The 17,950-nt window shown below is 36.3% G+C and overlaps 1 pseudogene; it reads left to right on the plus strand.

The window, feature by feature from the left end:
• Positions 1 to 14,988: 14,988 nt before the first annotated feature.
• The window catches only part of LOC122095274, a 98,518-nt pseudogene continuing 95,556 nt past the window's right edge, over positions 14,989 to 17,950 (plus strand).

A 17,950-nucleotide genomic window follows, 5' to 3' on the forward strand; every position in this document is an offset into this window, starting at 1 on the left:
AAAACATTACCTGTTCTGTCTGTCTAAAACTGTGTATTTTCATTCAAAAACCCAAGAGATAAAATAAAAAACTTAAAAGCCAACAAAAAAAACCCTCTCTTTAGGGGCCAAGTGGCCCAGGTTTGTTCTGTCCTTTTTCAGTACAGATAAATACTAAAAACATGCTAATAAAAATTAGTGATGTGATGATCTGATTACTATTGCTAAAACTGCCCTTTGGACTTAAAAAGAGGGTTTAAAACATATTTGTGTAATGTGACTTACTTTCAATAATATTCTATAATTAGGATATGTTTTTAAAAGTCATAAAGGTGTTAAGTCTAACTTCTTGGTACAGGAATGGTGATTGTAATTCTTACATTAAAAATTGTCATTTAAGTTTAAAAATTTTAATGTGTGTCTCTTTTAAAACAAACAGCCAAAAAACAATAAGTGACCCTTGGCCTCAAGATTTTAAAGGATTTTTTTAAATGTAACTAAAACCTAAAATATAATATAATAAGAGATTAATAGGAGGGTTAAAAATTAGAAATGGATTTCTGGATATAAAGTTTAAAAGTCAAATTGTTCTTCCTCAAAGTGGAAAAATAACAATTACCAAAATAATTGCTTAATTGCTATTCCAATTTACTCATATAGCTTTATTAAGTTTCCAGCAAGCCCAAAACCAAACACAAAAAATTCTTACTAGTTTGTCTGATGTAACTTTGGCTCTTAATATGTTTCAGGTAAGAGCATGCTTAAAAGCTAATTCTATGTTGACCACCTTATTGCTTTTAATTGGAGTAAAGTGGCCTTTTATAAGACTCATTGATCTACAAACTTGTTCAAAGCCAGCCCGGGCAGAAAAAGGTCCCTGTGAGACTGTCACCTCTATTCAGCCAGCAGAGTGCTAAAAGTGCAAGCAGAATTGCTTGGGGACTCAAAGTGACAGAGTGCTAGCCTTGAGCTGTAGAGCTGATGGTCAGCACTCAGGCCCCAAGTTTGAGTCCAGCGACCAGCTAAGGGAAATGCAAATAAGACATTTATCCCAGTGTAGAGAAGACATTCCTTGGACAAAAACAATGGAAGAGCATCCAGAGGCAGTAAGCCACTGCTTGGATGGCAAATATGTCAGATCCTAGAGTCATTTGTGCATGGCCCTTCAAAAATTGGTCAGAGCCAGGAGGTCATGGGAAGATAGTTTGTAAGCATGCCTAATGTCCATGACTATCTACCTTGTAGGGACAGGAACTTGTCAGTAATCTGTGATAGTACTAAAAAGCTAAAATTATAAAATCTGGAGGATGGCTTCAAACCCAACTCTTGTATGTGCCAAAAACCCTAATTGGCAATAACATTTGAGCTAACACCAGCTACATAAAATTTATCTGTTCAAAAAAAAAGTTTGTAAGCCTGAAAGTGTGTTTCTATTAACATATGTCTAAAGGCTTGCACAGGTGACTTAGACATTTTTAGGGTCACTAGAGGTCACATTCCTAAAGATGCTTTTACAAATCATAGTGCTAAACAAGCTACATTGCTGTAGCTGGAAAAAAAAAGTCTGTGCATTTGTCAAATGTTAAAATATTGTTCTTCATGACATCTAACCCTGGTAACCTCTTTGTAAAATAGACTAAGATTATAGGTTCCTGGTTAGGTAGGATCAACACCTCTAAGTCAGCTTTAAAATGTTACAAAAGATAAATCTTCGCCCATCATCCCTTTTTAAACCAAGGGACCAGAGTTATTAAAAAAAATGTGGCAAAATCGACAGAAGATAAAGGCATGGAAAATAGTAGTACAGGCCTAAGCCCTCTATATCTGCCTAAAAAATCAGCCTTATTAAAAAAAAAAAAAACTATCTAGTTAAAAAGGTTGTCACCTTGGTAAATTGTCCTGGGCTATTTTCTAAATAGTCTTAAAATCTAGTGGGGCCACAGCCTGCCAAGCCTATGTATTACTTGTATCCTTAACAGTCTGTGTAGAAATTTACACCTCGGCAAGTGTTGTGACAGTCCCTTGGAGCCACTGAGAGACCCTGCTGCTGCTGCTGCTACAGTCTGACAATCACCTAAAAAAAATCTACAGGTACCCTGACCACCTCCACCATGAAGAAAGTAGACTAAACTCCTGCCTGATTCCTTCTTTTGGCTGTCTTCGCTTTGTTCATGTTACCATATACCTACTCTAATTTTATTATGGCTACTCCTCTTGCCGGGGAGACTAGCAAACATTGTATTTCTCATTCCCTACACTGCTTTGCCACTATGGGTCTTCCTAAACATATTAAACTGATAATGGTGCGAGATATGTTGGACAAGCTTTTCATAAATCTTACCAGATTTTTCACTCTACAGGTATTCTCTATATTCCTCAAGGACAAGAAATAGTTAAACAAGCCAACGGGCTGTTAAAACACCAAATTTTTTAATCAAAAGGGGGAAATTATACCACTTCTTTCCTGTTAATATTCTTCTAATGCTTTATTTGTACTAAATTTTTTAAGTTTGGATTATACTGGCCTTTCCACAGCATAGCGGTTTTGGGGGAAAAAAAGAGAGCAAAGAGCTTTTGTCCAAATTTAGTGGAAGGATCCTTTAAGAGGTGATTGGCATGGGGCCATATGCGGTTTTAACATGGGGTGAAGGACATGTTTGTGTTTTTTTTTGCAGGAAGAAAATAAATCCCGCTGGTTGCCTAAGCAGAGATTTAGGATTGTGGAGTTTCATTCAGATGACACAAACGCTGACACATTGGGCTTACATGCCTTATCCCCTGATTGTGGGAGGGAGTTGAGGTACTCATTCACATCAATAAATCAGCATACAGTACAGCCCCGATCCCTTCATCCAGCACACCAAGATCAGAAATATCTCAGCTTCAGGCATTGGAACTCCTTTATGCTTTACCACCAGCTCTAAAGGCTCCATTCCAGGCTGTATTATAATGCCAGCCAGGACTCAAAAAATTTGGATCCCAGACAAAAATCAAATATACAATATACACATGACATCTTTACCAACTGGGCACCCAGTTCATGCAAATTCTACTCCATCCTATATGATACTGCGTTGCATTAATTCTTCACAAATAGTAGTATCTATAGGAGAGCCTCATCCAATAAAGTGCAGACATATACAGCCATTTGTTACCAATATTTCTGGAACTAACTCTCAATTAATGAACTGGTCTGGAGCTAATCTTACTAATAAGTACAATCTTGGACTGTGGTGGACAAATGGGCATCCTCAACATCATGTTTGGATGCTGGTGGCTACACTCAACAAAATAACCTGACCCAATTCATCCTTTAAAAAAGTTATGAGTTGTATATCACCACCCTATGTCATTATGTATGGACTGTTTAATATTTGTGTTGGATCTAATTATTTTAATGTTTCCTGCTATTAATTGTTCTTTTACTGATTGCTCATATAGCGGCATAACTAAATCCATACTTATTGTTAGACAACCATCTTTTGTTATGCTTCCTGTAATTATTTCTAAAACTTGGTATAAAGATTCTGGCATTCAGGTGTTAAGACAATTAAAAGAACTAATGCGCCCTCATCGATTTGTTGGGCTACTTGTAGCTGATGTTTTGGCCTTTAATTCGTTAGCTGCCTCCACAGCGGCAGCTGCTGTGGCACTAACACAAAATGTACAAACTGCACATTATCTTAATTAGCTTGCTCATAATACTACATAAGACCTACCTCTGGACTCTAAAGTGACAAAAACTGCTAAAAAATTGTTTAAATAAGTTCAACACTATATCCCTTCCCTGACTTATGTTAAAGGATTGCTAATATCATTGCTTGGCCTGGGAATGCTTTTGCTAATGGTTTGTCTATGCCTTCCTTGTATTATACATACACTGCAAAATTCTTATATGAGTTTAGCCACCCAGCTACATAAGATCAAGCTCCATACAAAAAAATTCCCCCTGAGAGGAGTTACAGCCAGAGAGAGGTAAGAGGGGGTGCCAGTCTAACCAACCTAAGACAGGGCCTACAGCTTCACTCTAAAGAAGTTCCCTAAGAGGGGTAATACAGACAAGGCAATCCACCCAACCTAAGAAAGGCGGGTTAGCTTCTTTAAACAAAATGGGGGAGATGTTGGGAGCCAACAATAAAGTTTAAAGGTCATCTTGACCCTGGTGCTCACTTGAAGACATGTACAAGGAACTGGCTTACTTAAAAAACACCAGGAGCCAGGGATTGTTTTGCTATGTCTGTAGAATTTGTTGACCTTGTCTTGTTTTTACTACACTCTGTTTTCATTAAAATTTTTCTTGTTTTTTGGGACTATTGTAACCTTATGTTACCTCTTGACTTTTAATAGTATATATTAAAAAAAGTTAAAAATAAACGGTGCGGCAGTCTTGAGCTGCAGACCTCCCCACCCCATCCTTTGTCTTATGTCTTTATTTTTCCCCATCCTCGCCCCCTAATTCAGGATTCCCTTTCATTGCTGGCAGGCTCTGGAACATTGTCATTAAATATTTTTATACATCATTTAAATGTAAAGGAGTGTTTGGCTTAGGACCATATTCACGGTTGGTAGTTGTTTATAGTTGTCATATATGGTGTAGTAGTCATCATATATCATATAGTCATATAATATGTTAGTTGTCATATATCATGCCAGGCTCTCCTTTTTACCATATCAGCTAAGAAATCTGTATTTATTCTGACTGTATATTCTTTATAAATAATCTTTTCTCTATGGAAGCTTTAAGCATCCATTGTTGGTATTTAATGATCTTCTAATGGATTATGATATGGTAGTGGATTTTCAGTTCTAGAATTATCTGTTCAGTGTTCTAAAGGCTTCTCTTCTCTGAATGAGCCTTTTTGGATGTTTGGCATGTTCTCTGCTAGAATTCTGTAATATGTTTCCCTTCCATGTAGTTTCCTGCTCTTCTCGTTCTTTATAACTATCTCCCCGAAATTTGATCTTCTAAGTGAGTCTTGAAGTTCTGGCAAGATCATTTCTTATTTCTTTGATTTATCCTAAATGATTATTTCCTCTTTTGTATTAGACCTATTCTGTCTTTGACCCTGAGATTATCTTCTTTGTCATCTATTTACTGGGGAGACTTCCTATTGTTTTTGATTCCCCTGTCTTCTAATTGTTCATTTTTTAGGGCTTCTATCTCTTTATTAAAGCGTTATTTTAGGTCTTGTATGTACTTTCTTTATATTTTTTCTTTGGATGGGGTGGTTGCAAGGGTTTTCTTAGTTGTGTCTTCTCTCATATCTTTTAACTAGGCATCCATTTTTTCCTTGGACTCTTTGCCTTCTCAGAATTTATTTACCTTTCTGTTTGCAGTCTCCATTAATTAATTTGCTAATCTTTGGTTGGTCTCATATTATTCACAAATTTCCTTATAAAGGTTTCTATCTTCCCATTAGTCACATTTTCAGCAGTGTTTTTAATGTATTTTGATAACTATCTTCTAGTTCCTTGGTTGTCTGTTCTAATGCTTGGTTATTTACTGTGTGAATTATACTACCTTGACATAACTTCTTTTGTATTTTTCTAGTGTGTTCTGTCCATTTGGAAGTTTTCTTTAGAGGGATCTATTATCTTAATAGGTGACTCTCTATATTCTTGGTAGATTTGCCAGGTGTTTGTTTGGTCTTTTGTTTTGATTTGTTTTTCTGGAATTAGGGTTTTGTCTAGACAATTAAATGTGGGAGTAGAAATCAGTTGTGGTGAGATGTTGTGATGTTAATACTTGTGGTTCCAGTGACAGTTTGGACTGTCCAGTGGTATGGTGAACTGTCTCTGTGTATTGATGTGTAACTTTCTCTAATGTACAGTTCTGTTCTTGCTTTTTTCCATGTAGCCCTTTTATTTCCACACTGCAATTATGCTTTTGAATATGTTGGCCAACACAGTCACAGCAGTCACCTGTCTGGCTGGGAAACTTTCTCATAAATTTCTGTTTTCTTGTGAAGATAGTATAATAGTCTTATGAATTGTATGTCTATAATTATATCTATATTTATAGCTGTATATCTATAATTATAGCTGACTTGGTGTGACCCTCTAGATGTGGTGTACCTTCTAGGACTCCAAATCTCTGTTTCATTAGAGATTGCTAGGGTAATTTTCTGTTGTTATTCTGCCACGGTTTTTCCTCTTCCTCAAATTTATTTTTTATATTGTGGATTTGTTCACATAATTTAGGATTTGTGAGGGTTGTGAAAGTTATTTTTGTTTTTCTGCTTGTGTTACTTATGTAGTGATTTCAGGATTGTATGAAGAAACACAAAGGGACAGAAATGTATGTTATTATATTGAGAGAAATAGAGAAGATATTTTAACCTATTTGCTACATGTAAATTAATATTAAGCAAAGCTAATTAAAATAATTATTTACACTTTAGAGGATGAGTAGAGTACTCTTGGATATCTTGGAGGAAAAGACTTTAGACTCATTACAACTGATGCCTTACGTTGAAATTACTGGCAAAACGTCTTTTTGAGAAAGAAAAAGTTCCATTTCTTTCATATTAGTATTATAAAATCACAATATCTGCATGTTGAATTGTTTTCCTCTGCTATTTTCAATTCCATTCTTCATCCATTAGCTATTTAGGGCCTTGAATGACCACTTCCTTAAAATACCTATATTGCTTGTATTGTGATGTAAAGCTCAGTATTATTAATATGTATTTATATCTGAGTCAACTTTTAAGCTACATTGCTATGAAATTTATGCATTCTCAAGCATGAGATCTGATTATTTTACTCTATTCTATGTTTTAATCAATAAATCATTCTCTTTAGAAATATTTTCCCATCTTTTATATTGCTCCTGTAAACATCATGTGTTTCTAGTAATTTTACTGAAGTTAATATAATGTTTGGAACAAGAAGGCAATTATCTCCATTATCACTTTAAAGTAAACCCTTGGGAACTATTTTATATAAATAAAAATAAAAAAGTGCAATGCACATGTTTATACATGAATAATATATTAGTTAATTCAATTAGACACAACTACCACAGCCATTCTCAATTGACTTAAAGGCAACAAAATATTTTGTTCATGAATATCACTCATTTTTAGAAAATGACTAGTCAATACAAAATCTATATTATATTTGAAAGTTAAAAAAATGAAAATTACACCCAGATTTGCTGTCAATATCCTGTTTCCATGAATACATTTATTCAGCAAACAGGGAAACAAAAAATAAGTCTTTGTCACATAGAATGAAAGTTGTAGAAGCAGACTGTCTTTCCTTAAAGTGAGAAGTACCTGCAAATCTGTGATTTATTCAAAGAAACTATGAAAATTCATAAGAGGATTTGTGATCAGAAGTGATAGGTAAGCAAAGTAGCTGGAAAACTTTATATGTGAATTGAGCTTTCAATATAAGATTACAAGCTTTCAATAAATGAGCCTATAGAAAATGATTCTGTATCTCTAACACACATAGTGTTCTACATTTTCCCACAAACTCCCGATCTCTTACCTCAGTTCTTCATCAACATTCTTCTGTTTCATGATGTCAATTCTTACTAAAATAACAAGTTGGGTCTTTTTCTTGTCTCTATATCCAATACATTTTAGTATTTTGGAATAGTAGTATGAATTCATGGTGTTTGACTTAATGTCAAGTTTGAAGATATTGTATTCAGGGTACTGTTAATTGGCCTGAAGTATACAAAAACACAGTACACTAAGAACAAGGGACTTGATCTGAGGGAACCATACAGGCCCAGCCAATATCATGAAGCAAAGAAAAACCAATGGAGCAAATATCAATCAACTATAATTACAACGGAATGGAACTGAACTGATCTCTATGTGTCTGGGTGGCAGCTGTGTGTGTGTGTGTGTGTGTGTGTGTGTGTGTGAGAGAGAGAGAGAGAGAGAGAGAGAGAGAGAGAGAGAGAGAGAGAGAGAGAGAGAGAATTTTAGTGTGGCTTCCATATTTACAGTCCATAGAGGATTACTTGTTAGGGAGGAGTTGCTCATGTCAGAGCTCTGATACCACTGTCATCACTTTTTACTGTGAAAAACACTTGCTTAATCTCTAATTAAATAGGGAAAATAAACTAACATCTAACGCGATTGTTTTGACAATTAATTAGTATATTGAAGCCTAAAGGGAGGAATTGGAGATCAATATATTTTTTTCCTCTCTCCTGAATATTACACAGCAATAGCTCTGATTTCAATAGTCTCCTGCAATGTACTGACAGCTGACTTGCTAATATACTTAATAACATGAAACATATGATAGAGAAATAGATCAGCCAGCAAGCACAAAGAGCTAGTGATAAGATAGAACTTAGCAGGGTTGCCCCATCTTTTAGGAATGTAATTCCTTCATATGAACTTTGGCTTTCCCTGTGTGATTAAATGGTAAGAAAGTACTGTAGAAACAAGAATTCCTGTTCAGCCAAGTAGAAAGTGCTCATGATCCCATCCTCATGTTGCAAATTTACATTCCACACAGACTGTCTTTTAGAATGCTTTCATTTAATATACATAGGCACCTCATCCTTACCTGTGGGAGACAGGAAAATAGTTAATTTTCTTTGTGTATTAAATTACATAAATTAATGTGTACAGGTATGATTTGTATAATTACAGAAGTTTGTAATAAATGAAATTAGGGATCATGTCACAACTAAAAAATATAAATAAAATAACATAACAAGACTAGAAATAACAGCATTTTGTGCACAAAAACATACATTAGATTAGTTGCAGAATTTCTATTTTGAGATAAAATTTATATTACAGTATAATGCACTTTACTAAGGGTTGAAACATTTTATTGAAAAATATATTTACTAGAGATACTTTACTGCATAATTTTAGGGATACAGGTGGACTCATTGCAACAATGAAATGTACAAGACATTATGTCGAAAGATTAACTTTACAACTTTGGCTAGGGGTGGGGAGGTGGAGATTTTTCCATCTCCACCCTTCCTGGATGGGAAAGGGAAATAAAGAGGAGGCAAAAATACTTGATGAGAAATTTACTCATTACCTTGCACAAGTAATTTAACTCCTCAGTATGGTATTTTCACAATAAAAAAAAAAAGAAAAAATTAAGAAAAAAATTATCCCAAAGCAATCATTTTTCTTATTATTTTCCTATTTCCATGTGATTTACCTCCAATTTAGAAATCCAGATATAGAATTTAATTTAATTTAACCAAAAGTATTATTGAGTGTAAGCCTCTTATACTCTCTACGTTCTTCACACTAAGATCTTCAAATATGGTGAGTTTGAAATGATTAGTCTCTGTGTGAACTGTGATAATATTATTTACAATGTGAGTGAAATATTTAAAAAGTAGCATTTATTTTCGTTGAATTGCTCTGAAGAGACAATAATTGATATAATCAAAGGCTAAAAATGATTAGGTTTAAAATTTAGAATTCAGGAAATGTTTTTGATCACACTTGTTACTGGAGCCTTCACAGCAACCTCATGAGAAAATTTATATTGATGAAGCAAAAATCCCAGAGGATAGATATTTACGAATAGGAAAATCATGTCATTCTGTATATGTAGAGCTACATATATCAAACATAGAAAATTTAGCTTTTAAATACCTAATTGCAGGGTAAGTACTTGTTCGGAAAGAAGATAAAATTGTATTTATTTTAAAAAGTAAACCAAAGTATTCATTTGAATACAAGACAATGTTTAAATATCCCTCATCCAAAACACGATATACAGTTGTTTTTCATGCCAATTATGTTCTCTAAACATACTACAAATACTAGATTAGTAAACCTAAATCATTGCTTTGTAAGGAAATAAAAATTTAGTTTCCTAAAACTCATGACTATAACTTTTTCTCAAACAATTAAGAAGTAACTGTTTTATGTTTTTTGTCATGGAATATTATTTGATAAACTTTTATTAATTAAGTTAATTAATTGGCCAATAACAATATAAATTATGCATGAACAAAGTTTATCTAATACAAGTATTTCTTTCACAAGACATATCATGGCTCTCTTAAAGAATATTGGAAGGCAGTGTGTTATTTATTTATTAATTTTTAGTTATTTTGTTAATGGTTATTAAGTTTCAGAAGTGGCAGTTTCATTATGCTCTTTCCAAAATATATTTAAAACATTTGATTATACTCCTACTATTTCCTTTTTATTACTCCTTCCTCCAAAGATCGTCTGTTTTTCACATCAAATTTCATCTTTATATATGCACATATAATCTAATTTGGAAAATTTAAGGTGAACTACAAATTATTTCAATATGTACCGTGGATTAACAAGATGAAAAAGAACGAGTATTTTTTGCTAACTTCTGAATTGAGCTATTATTATTATTATGGTTAGGGTTAGGATCGCAGACAGATTTTAGAGTTAGGGTTAGAGAAACAGAAAATTAGGTTCAACACAGGATGACCCATTGCAACAATGATACTCACAACACACTATATTGAAAAAGAACTGTTCATCATGGGGAAGGAAGAGTGAGGGAGTTGGGAGAGGGAATGGATAGTGGGACAACAACATTGAAGGGGGTAACACTGCTCAACAAGAAATGTACTCATTACCTTAATCCCTCTGTAAGCCTCATTACAATAAAATAAAATTTTAAAAAATAATGAAAAATAAAACTTGAGAGGAAATATAAAAGCACTTTTAAAAATTTAGTTTCAAAACGCAAGTAAAATTTAGACCTACGAGCTGAGCAAGAGATAGGATAAATGTGAAATAGAGGCTAGCTATTAACATTACGATTCGGTTATACGTAGGCTTAGGATTAGGCAAGGTGTTCCAGTTAGAGCTGGGGTTATGATGAGAAAAAAGATGTAAGATATTGTGTAAAACTGCAACATATTTTAAGAAGAATGAATGGCCTCAAAGTTAGAATGAATGAAAACCAGTGTTGGCGTTATTTTAAACATTCAGGTATAATTTGGTTTAAAGTGTGAGTTGCTGTTTTAGTTCTTCTTAGGGATAGGGAAGGAGAAGCTTTAGGGTAAAATTTAGTTTTCCAATAAGAAGTAGAAGCAAAACATGTGATTGAATAGAGTCTGGACAATTTTCCTTACATTAACCATTTGGTGTTGTCAGATTGTGATTAGGATTAGGTTTCTGGTTAAAGGGGTTGAGGATTGAGTAAAGAAATGGATTAAACTGGAGGCTCACGCCTATTATCCTAGCTACTCCGGAAACTGATTTATGAGGATTACAGTTCAGGGCCAGCCTGGGAAGGAAAGTCTCTGAGAATTTTATCTCCAATTAAGCACCAGAAAATCAGAAAGTGGTGTTGTGGCTCAAGTGGTAAAGTGCACACCTTAAACTAAATATCTCAGGGGTCGGGTCCATGCCTAGAACTCAGGGATAGTGCCCAGGCCCAGACATCAAGCCCCATAACCAACAAAAAAAAGTAATGGGAAAAATGTTAAGTAAATTTGAAATTATTTTAGGTTCTAGGAATTCAGGAAAGGCTGGGATAATGTAAGTACAATATATTTCATAATATGAGGATTTGAGATCAATGGGGATAGGATTCCTCTTATGGAATAAGATAGATTCAGACATAAGAGTTAGAAAATCTGTAGGGTTTAGGAAAACCTGCAATTTATTTCAAGAATTACAAGTGGAATTTTAGTTAGGATGACACAAAATGAGCATTTTTCATAAATTTTAGAATTGGGATACCCTTAGTGTTAAGGTTATGGTTAGGATTCCAGCCATGGGTAGGGTTAGAGTGAAGGAGAAAAAAAATGAAGCTCAAATTTAAGGTAAATTTTAGAATAAGCCTGGTAAGATTTAGAATGAATGTGCATTAGAATATTGCTATTAATATTAGAATTTACTTGCAGTTATGCTTATATTTATTCTCAATGTTCCTGCTAAGATTAAGTTTAGGGTTAGAAAATGACTAAGATATTAGAAAAAATGGAAACCTTTGTTAGGAAGGCTTATTTGAATCAAGTTAGGATGAATCAAAACTAGTGTACGTGTGTTAGTATTAGTGTTGACATATAATTTGGATTAAGATCAGGGTCAGTACTTTGTTCTAATTATGATTCGTGTTATGAATAGGAAAGTTTTAGTATAAAATTGAGTTTTCACTAACAAGTAGAATAAAAAATGTGAGACTGAATAGTAACTAGAGTATTATAATTATATTTATTTGTCAGTGATCGTTCTTATAATGATTTAATGAGAGTTTTCCAGCCAGGTTTAGGTTGAGAGTTAGCATTAAATAAGATGATAAGTTAATCTGAAATTGTTTTAGGATACAGTGGTTCAGGAAAAGGTACGATCAATGGAACCTACAGTATTTTTCCTTATAAGAGAATTTGAAGTCAAGTAATATAATGGCTCATGTTAGGGAACAAGATAACTTCAGAGGTAGAGTCAAGAAATTTGTGGGAATTAGGGAAAATTGAAACACATTTCCAGAGTGCAAACTGGAGTTTTCATTAGAATGAATAAAAACTAGAGTATTTTTCTTAAACATTAATTTTGGACTATCATTAGGTTGAAAGGTAGGTTTCACTTCCAGCTGGGCTTAGTGTTAGCATTGGGGAAATGGAAAATTTAAGGTCACACTGAAAGTAAATCTTCTAATAACAAGTCAAGTTAGAATTAGGAAGACTATGAAATAGGACACTGCTATTAATATTAGGATTAGGGTATGATTAGTGTCAGGGTTAGCCTGAATGTTCCAGTTAGGGTTCGGGTTAAGAAAATTGCAAGATATTGAGTAAAACTACAAACTATTTTTAAGAAAGATGAGTTGGATCAAATATAGGATGAATAAATCTAATGTATTTTTGTGATTTTTAGAATCCAACAGCAGTTGGTTCTAGGGTGAGGGTTACTTTTCTAATTTATGAACTAATGAATTAAATGCACAATTATTTCATTCTTACAAACCAAGACAGTCACGATTTGGGGAAAAACCTCAATTTTCTACATGAACTTGTGTCAAACTATTTTCCAACAAGGATTAAATAATAGTGAACAGGTTGTCATTTATTAAAATTAGGTATCTTGATAATACAGCTTTCAAAAATATCCAAACACATAGGATAGGAATTCAGACATGTTATTGGGAAAACAGATATTGTACTTACTGTACCAGGGAAATTGTGTGTGTGTGTGTGTGTGTGTGTGTGTGTGTGTGTGTGTGTGTGTGTGTGTGTGTGTGTGTGTGTGTGCATCCACCACAGGTCTTCAACTCAGGCCTGGGTCCTGTTGTCAGCTTTTACTGTGCAACTATGGCACTAAACCACATAGGCACAGGATTTCTTCTGGCTTTTTAGTAGTTAATTTAAGATATGTATCTCATGGACTTTCCTGTCTTGATTTAATATTCTGATCCCCAGCAATCCTTGGGTTTGTGTTACTGTGGGTGGTACCACAAACAGACAGTTCAATAAACTGGGAGCAATATGGAAGTACTTGTGCAAGATACAAAGTAACCAGTTCATTAATGTGGGAGTAACAATATCTCATTAGATTGCCTTCAAACACACTGTTTCTGATGTGTTTAACTGAAGCCCAAAGCATAATCAAAACCTATTAGCCACAATGTATGAAGTAGCACATATTTATGGTGTAGCAATGAACTAAATCCGGAAACAAAAGACTTTGCTGGGTTTGCAGCAAAGAAATAGAAATGAAGTCTAGACTGGAGGCCTGTAGAGCATCTGTTTAGTGTGAGTCCAACCCCCAGAACCATAAAGAAGTAGAAGAAAGTGAAAGTGTAGGAGAAAGAAGAAAGGAAAGGAGGAGTGAGGGGCAAGAGAGGAGGAAGGGCATAGCAGGAGGGAGAAGAGGAGGGAACAGGTAGAAAGTAGAGGGGAGGAAAGAAGGAAGAAGGTAACAGGACCCTGGGGAAGATGAGCAGGAGAGGAGGCAAGAGAAGGAAGATAAATGCAATATAACAAAAGAATTGTTGGAAAATATTTTGTATAAGTGATCTGGATGTGAATGGCAGGATTATTTTCTAATCAGAGAGACCGCTAGCATAGTGACAATATGGGTCATACCTGTTGTTTGGTCATTTTATTCTCTTTCTTCAGTGAGGAGTAAAGAAGAAGTCCTGAGTTTGGTGTTTTACAGATATGCTTCAGGATTTCTTTTTCATGAATCAAGCATGGGAAAGAACTAAATGCAACCTCCCTTAATTAAAAAATAATAGAAGCTGTATTTATTTGTATTCCTGTGCATGAAGAAATCCTGGAGATTTCTGGTTAATTCAGAGGGCCCCATGCAAAAATACAGGACAAGAGGAAAGTAAAACTCTTTTGAAAGTATAATAGGTTATTATTCGTGAAAAGTTTTAGTGGACGTTTTTCGGGTTTTTTTTTTTTGCCACTTGTTCAGTGCTCCAAGGATGTGCCCTGAAGCCCTTTCCAAGTCACCACTTGAACATCCATATCTGTAGTTCCTGTGGGCCTGGGTGCCTCCTCAGTTCAACCGTCGAGAAGTGGGCCCCCCTCCCTTGTGGTGAATGTGCAGTAAGTGGATGTGTGTGCTTGCTCCCAAGCATTGCCATATGAGCCGGGCCCACCCTGTCCACATAACTGACCAGTCTCAGTTGCTCCATTTCACGCAGGAGCTGGCAGCCATGGGGCTGCAGTTGATACCACTGCTGCCCTCTCCTCCTCCAGCTGTCTGGTACTGGTCTGCAGTGGTCTTGAGTGCGTGTGCCATCCCAGGAAGACTCTGTTCTGGGGTCACTGGCTGACCCATGGGTGTGGGGTGGGCGGACAACATGTTTTTACACTGCAGAGTCCATGGGAGAAGGAAGGCTGGGGATGCATTCTGCCCCCTTGGGGCCAGGCAGCCTAGGCTTGGTTCACCTCATCAGTCTTTAAGGAGGTCTCGTGACTGGAGCCATGTGCTGGCCCCTCTGCCAGCAGGTTTGTGACAGCTTCAGCACTCAGCAAAGTGAAGCTCCTTCAACATTTCTGCGGACCTCCATTTTCTGGTCTCTGTGGACTCGTCTACAGGTCCAACCATGCATATGCCATCAGTGCCAGAGGAGCCTGGATTTGCAGTGCACCAGCTGCAGTGCTGGGGGTCCCAAAGCCCCATTGACTTTGCTTTGAAGCCTCCTCCATCGTCCTTCTGGGCCACATGGGCCCAGCTCTGGATGCCATACCGGGTATGCTCCATTTGGAGGCAATGGGCTCACCCCCTACCCAGGTTGTTCTCCAAAGCAAGGGAATGGGTTTGTCCTTCGCAGGATTTGGGGTCTGCCCTGATTTCTCCCCTGGTTTTGGCACCTGAGTCTGGGTTGCTTGGTTTGGTCACTGATGGAGCCTTGTTGGCTGTAACCCACCACAACAAGTGCTGCACCTACTGCAGCAGCAATGTGGTGTCATGGACCCCCTAAGGGTCACCACACAGACCTCTGATGTGTCTACGTGGGCTAGGTGTGGGTTTCATCCCATGACACCCATTAGGAAGTGTCACTCCCCTTCATGGTACTGCAAGCAAGAGGTGCCACATATAATTTCTACTTTCTAACATTTTCCTTCACTGAGATAAACAGAACTGGGAGATATAAATAAGTTTTATAAAAACTAAATATATAACCTATATCACTTCACCCTGTTAAACCATTGTAATATTTTTTATCCAGTAGGAATTCTGTCTGTAATTACTTATTTTACTTTTGAATATAACCAATGTAATGTATTTTGTGTGTACTTTACCATTCTAGTATAACTTCATTTGCACTACTTACATACATTTTTTTCAATTCCTGAGATTTAATCATGTGTTTATGGATAAGAGTTTTGTTGTACTTTTATTTCAGTTTGCCATTATGGCTTTATAAATACAACCAATAAAATCCATTCTTGTTAGTATCAAGTTCAATGATTTTGGACTAGAGACTCAAGGACATACCATTATATATCATACAGTAATGTGTTTCACTCCACTTCATCTGGCATGCTGGTCCCTCTGGTGAATTAGGATCCTAGTGGCAGCCTGCCCAAATCAATTCCTTGCGGGCACCTCACCTGGGACTGTGGGAGAAGATCAAGGTGTGCCTGCTGTTGTGCTAGGGAAGCAACAATGAGGCTGCTGAGTGAATGACATTGTGCCACTGATTCACATGTAGCATCTGCCTGTACTGTGGGCCTGGGCTCTGAGGATCTGCCCCTGGGAACATACACACTGGGGGACAGGGGCCGCCACCTAGGAAGGAGTACAGACCGAACAGAAGCCACTCTGTGGATCAGCTTGTACAGTATTTATCCTTCGTGGAACAGGGGTGATCCTGCTTGCTATGGGGAGAACACAAGTAAGACAGGCCCAGGACTCGTGATGCCAACTTTGTGCTAAGGCTGACAAGGAAACTTTCCTTCACACACTCTCCAGCAGGCCCAGGGTTCGCGATGCCAACTTTGTGCTAAGGCTGGCAAGGAAACTTTCCTCCACGCACTCTCCAGCAGGCTTAGAAAGCACTTCCATGCTCCTTGTCCATTAATTAGCAGCCAGGGACACTCACATCCGGTACTCCTGGCTTCTATTTTGTGTTTGTTTGTTAATTTACACAGAGAGCCCCTCCCTCAGACAGCAGAGTTATATTCTGGGTTTTGTAAAATGTTCTACAGCTGAGCATTCCCAGTGTTTGGTTTTGTAGTGTTTCTTGTGAATGCATTGTGAAATTTGTGTTTTAGGTGTTGATGTGCACGAGGAGGAGCCAGATTATGAACATTGTTTCCTACAACCCTTTCATCTAAAATGAAAACAGATTCTCTCTAAAAATGCCTTTCCAGAAATAAATTTGAGAGGGGAAAAGGCTATTTTCTCATAAGATCAAAGTGTGCTATTTTTATATGCATGTTTTATGCATTCAAAATACAATTAAGTAATTCACTATCTAGGAACAATTGTCCAGACCTAAGAATTAAGTGTCTTGGAAGCTAGAGGCAGGGTGTTTGTGAGCTTTATCCAAAGGGAGGGAAGAAAGTTAAAATCCATAGATTACTTTGTAGAATCAAAATGGTAATATAAAATGAGAATCACAAAAAAAACCCTCTGGGCTCTTCGGGGTCTTTTATTGTTCCATATGAACTTTTGGACAGCTTCTTCTATTTCATTGAAGAGTGACATTGGGATATTGATACATATCAAATTGAATTTGGATATATCCTTTGGCAGTATTGCCATTTTCATGATGTTAATCCTCCCAATCCATGAGCTTGGGAGGTTTCCCACTTCCTTGTTTCTGCTTTAATTTTCTTTTTCAGGTTTTTAAAGTTTCCATCATAGAGGACCTTTAACGTGTAAGTTAACTCCTAGGTATTTTACTTTTTGTGCGGCCATTAAAATGGGGTTGCTTTCCTATTTTCAGCTGCACTCTTATCTTGATTAGAATACAGGAAAGCCATTGATTTCTGAGGGATAATTTTATACTCTGATAGTTTGCCAAAGTTTCTGATCAGCACAAGTAACTTGGGAGTGCAGTCCATGGGGTTCTTTAAGTACCAGACAATGTCATCTGAAAAGAGGGAGATTTTTACTTCATCTTTCCCTATTTGGATCCCCTTAAGTTTGCACCTTGTCTTATTGCCCCAGCTTGAATTCTAATACTACGGTGAAGAGGAATAGAGAGAGCAGACATTTTTATTTCATTCCTGAATTTATAAGAAATGGCTTTAACATTTCACCATTAAGTATAATGCTGGCTGTAGGTTTGTCAATCCTTAGCAGAAAGAACAGTACTGGAACAATATCAATTCCAAATTTCAAACTCTACTAAAAAGCCATAGTAAAAGAAAAGCTTGGTACTGGCACAAGAACAGATTTGACTACCAACGGAATTGGACAGAAGATTCAGACGTGAACCCACTGACCTATAGCCACCTAATCTTTCACAAGTGAGCTAAAATAGAGAATAGATGAAAGACAGTCTTTTGAGTAATTGCTGTGGGCAAAATAGGTTAAACACCTGTAGAAAACAA

The sequence above is a fragment of the Dipodomys spectabilis genome, unplaced genomic scaffold, assembly GCF_019054845.1.
Source record: "Dipodomys spectabilis isolate Male_0828 unplaced genomic scaffold, ASM1905484v1 ptg000014l, whole genome shotgun sequence".
NCBI classification, from domain to species: Eukaryota; Metazoa; Chordata; class Mammalia; order Rodentia; family Heteromyidae; genus Dipodomys; species Dipodomys spectabilis.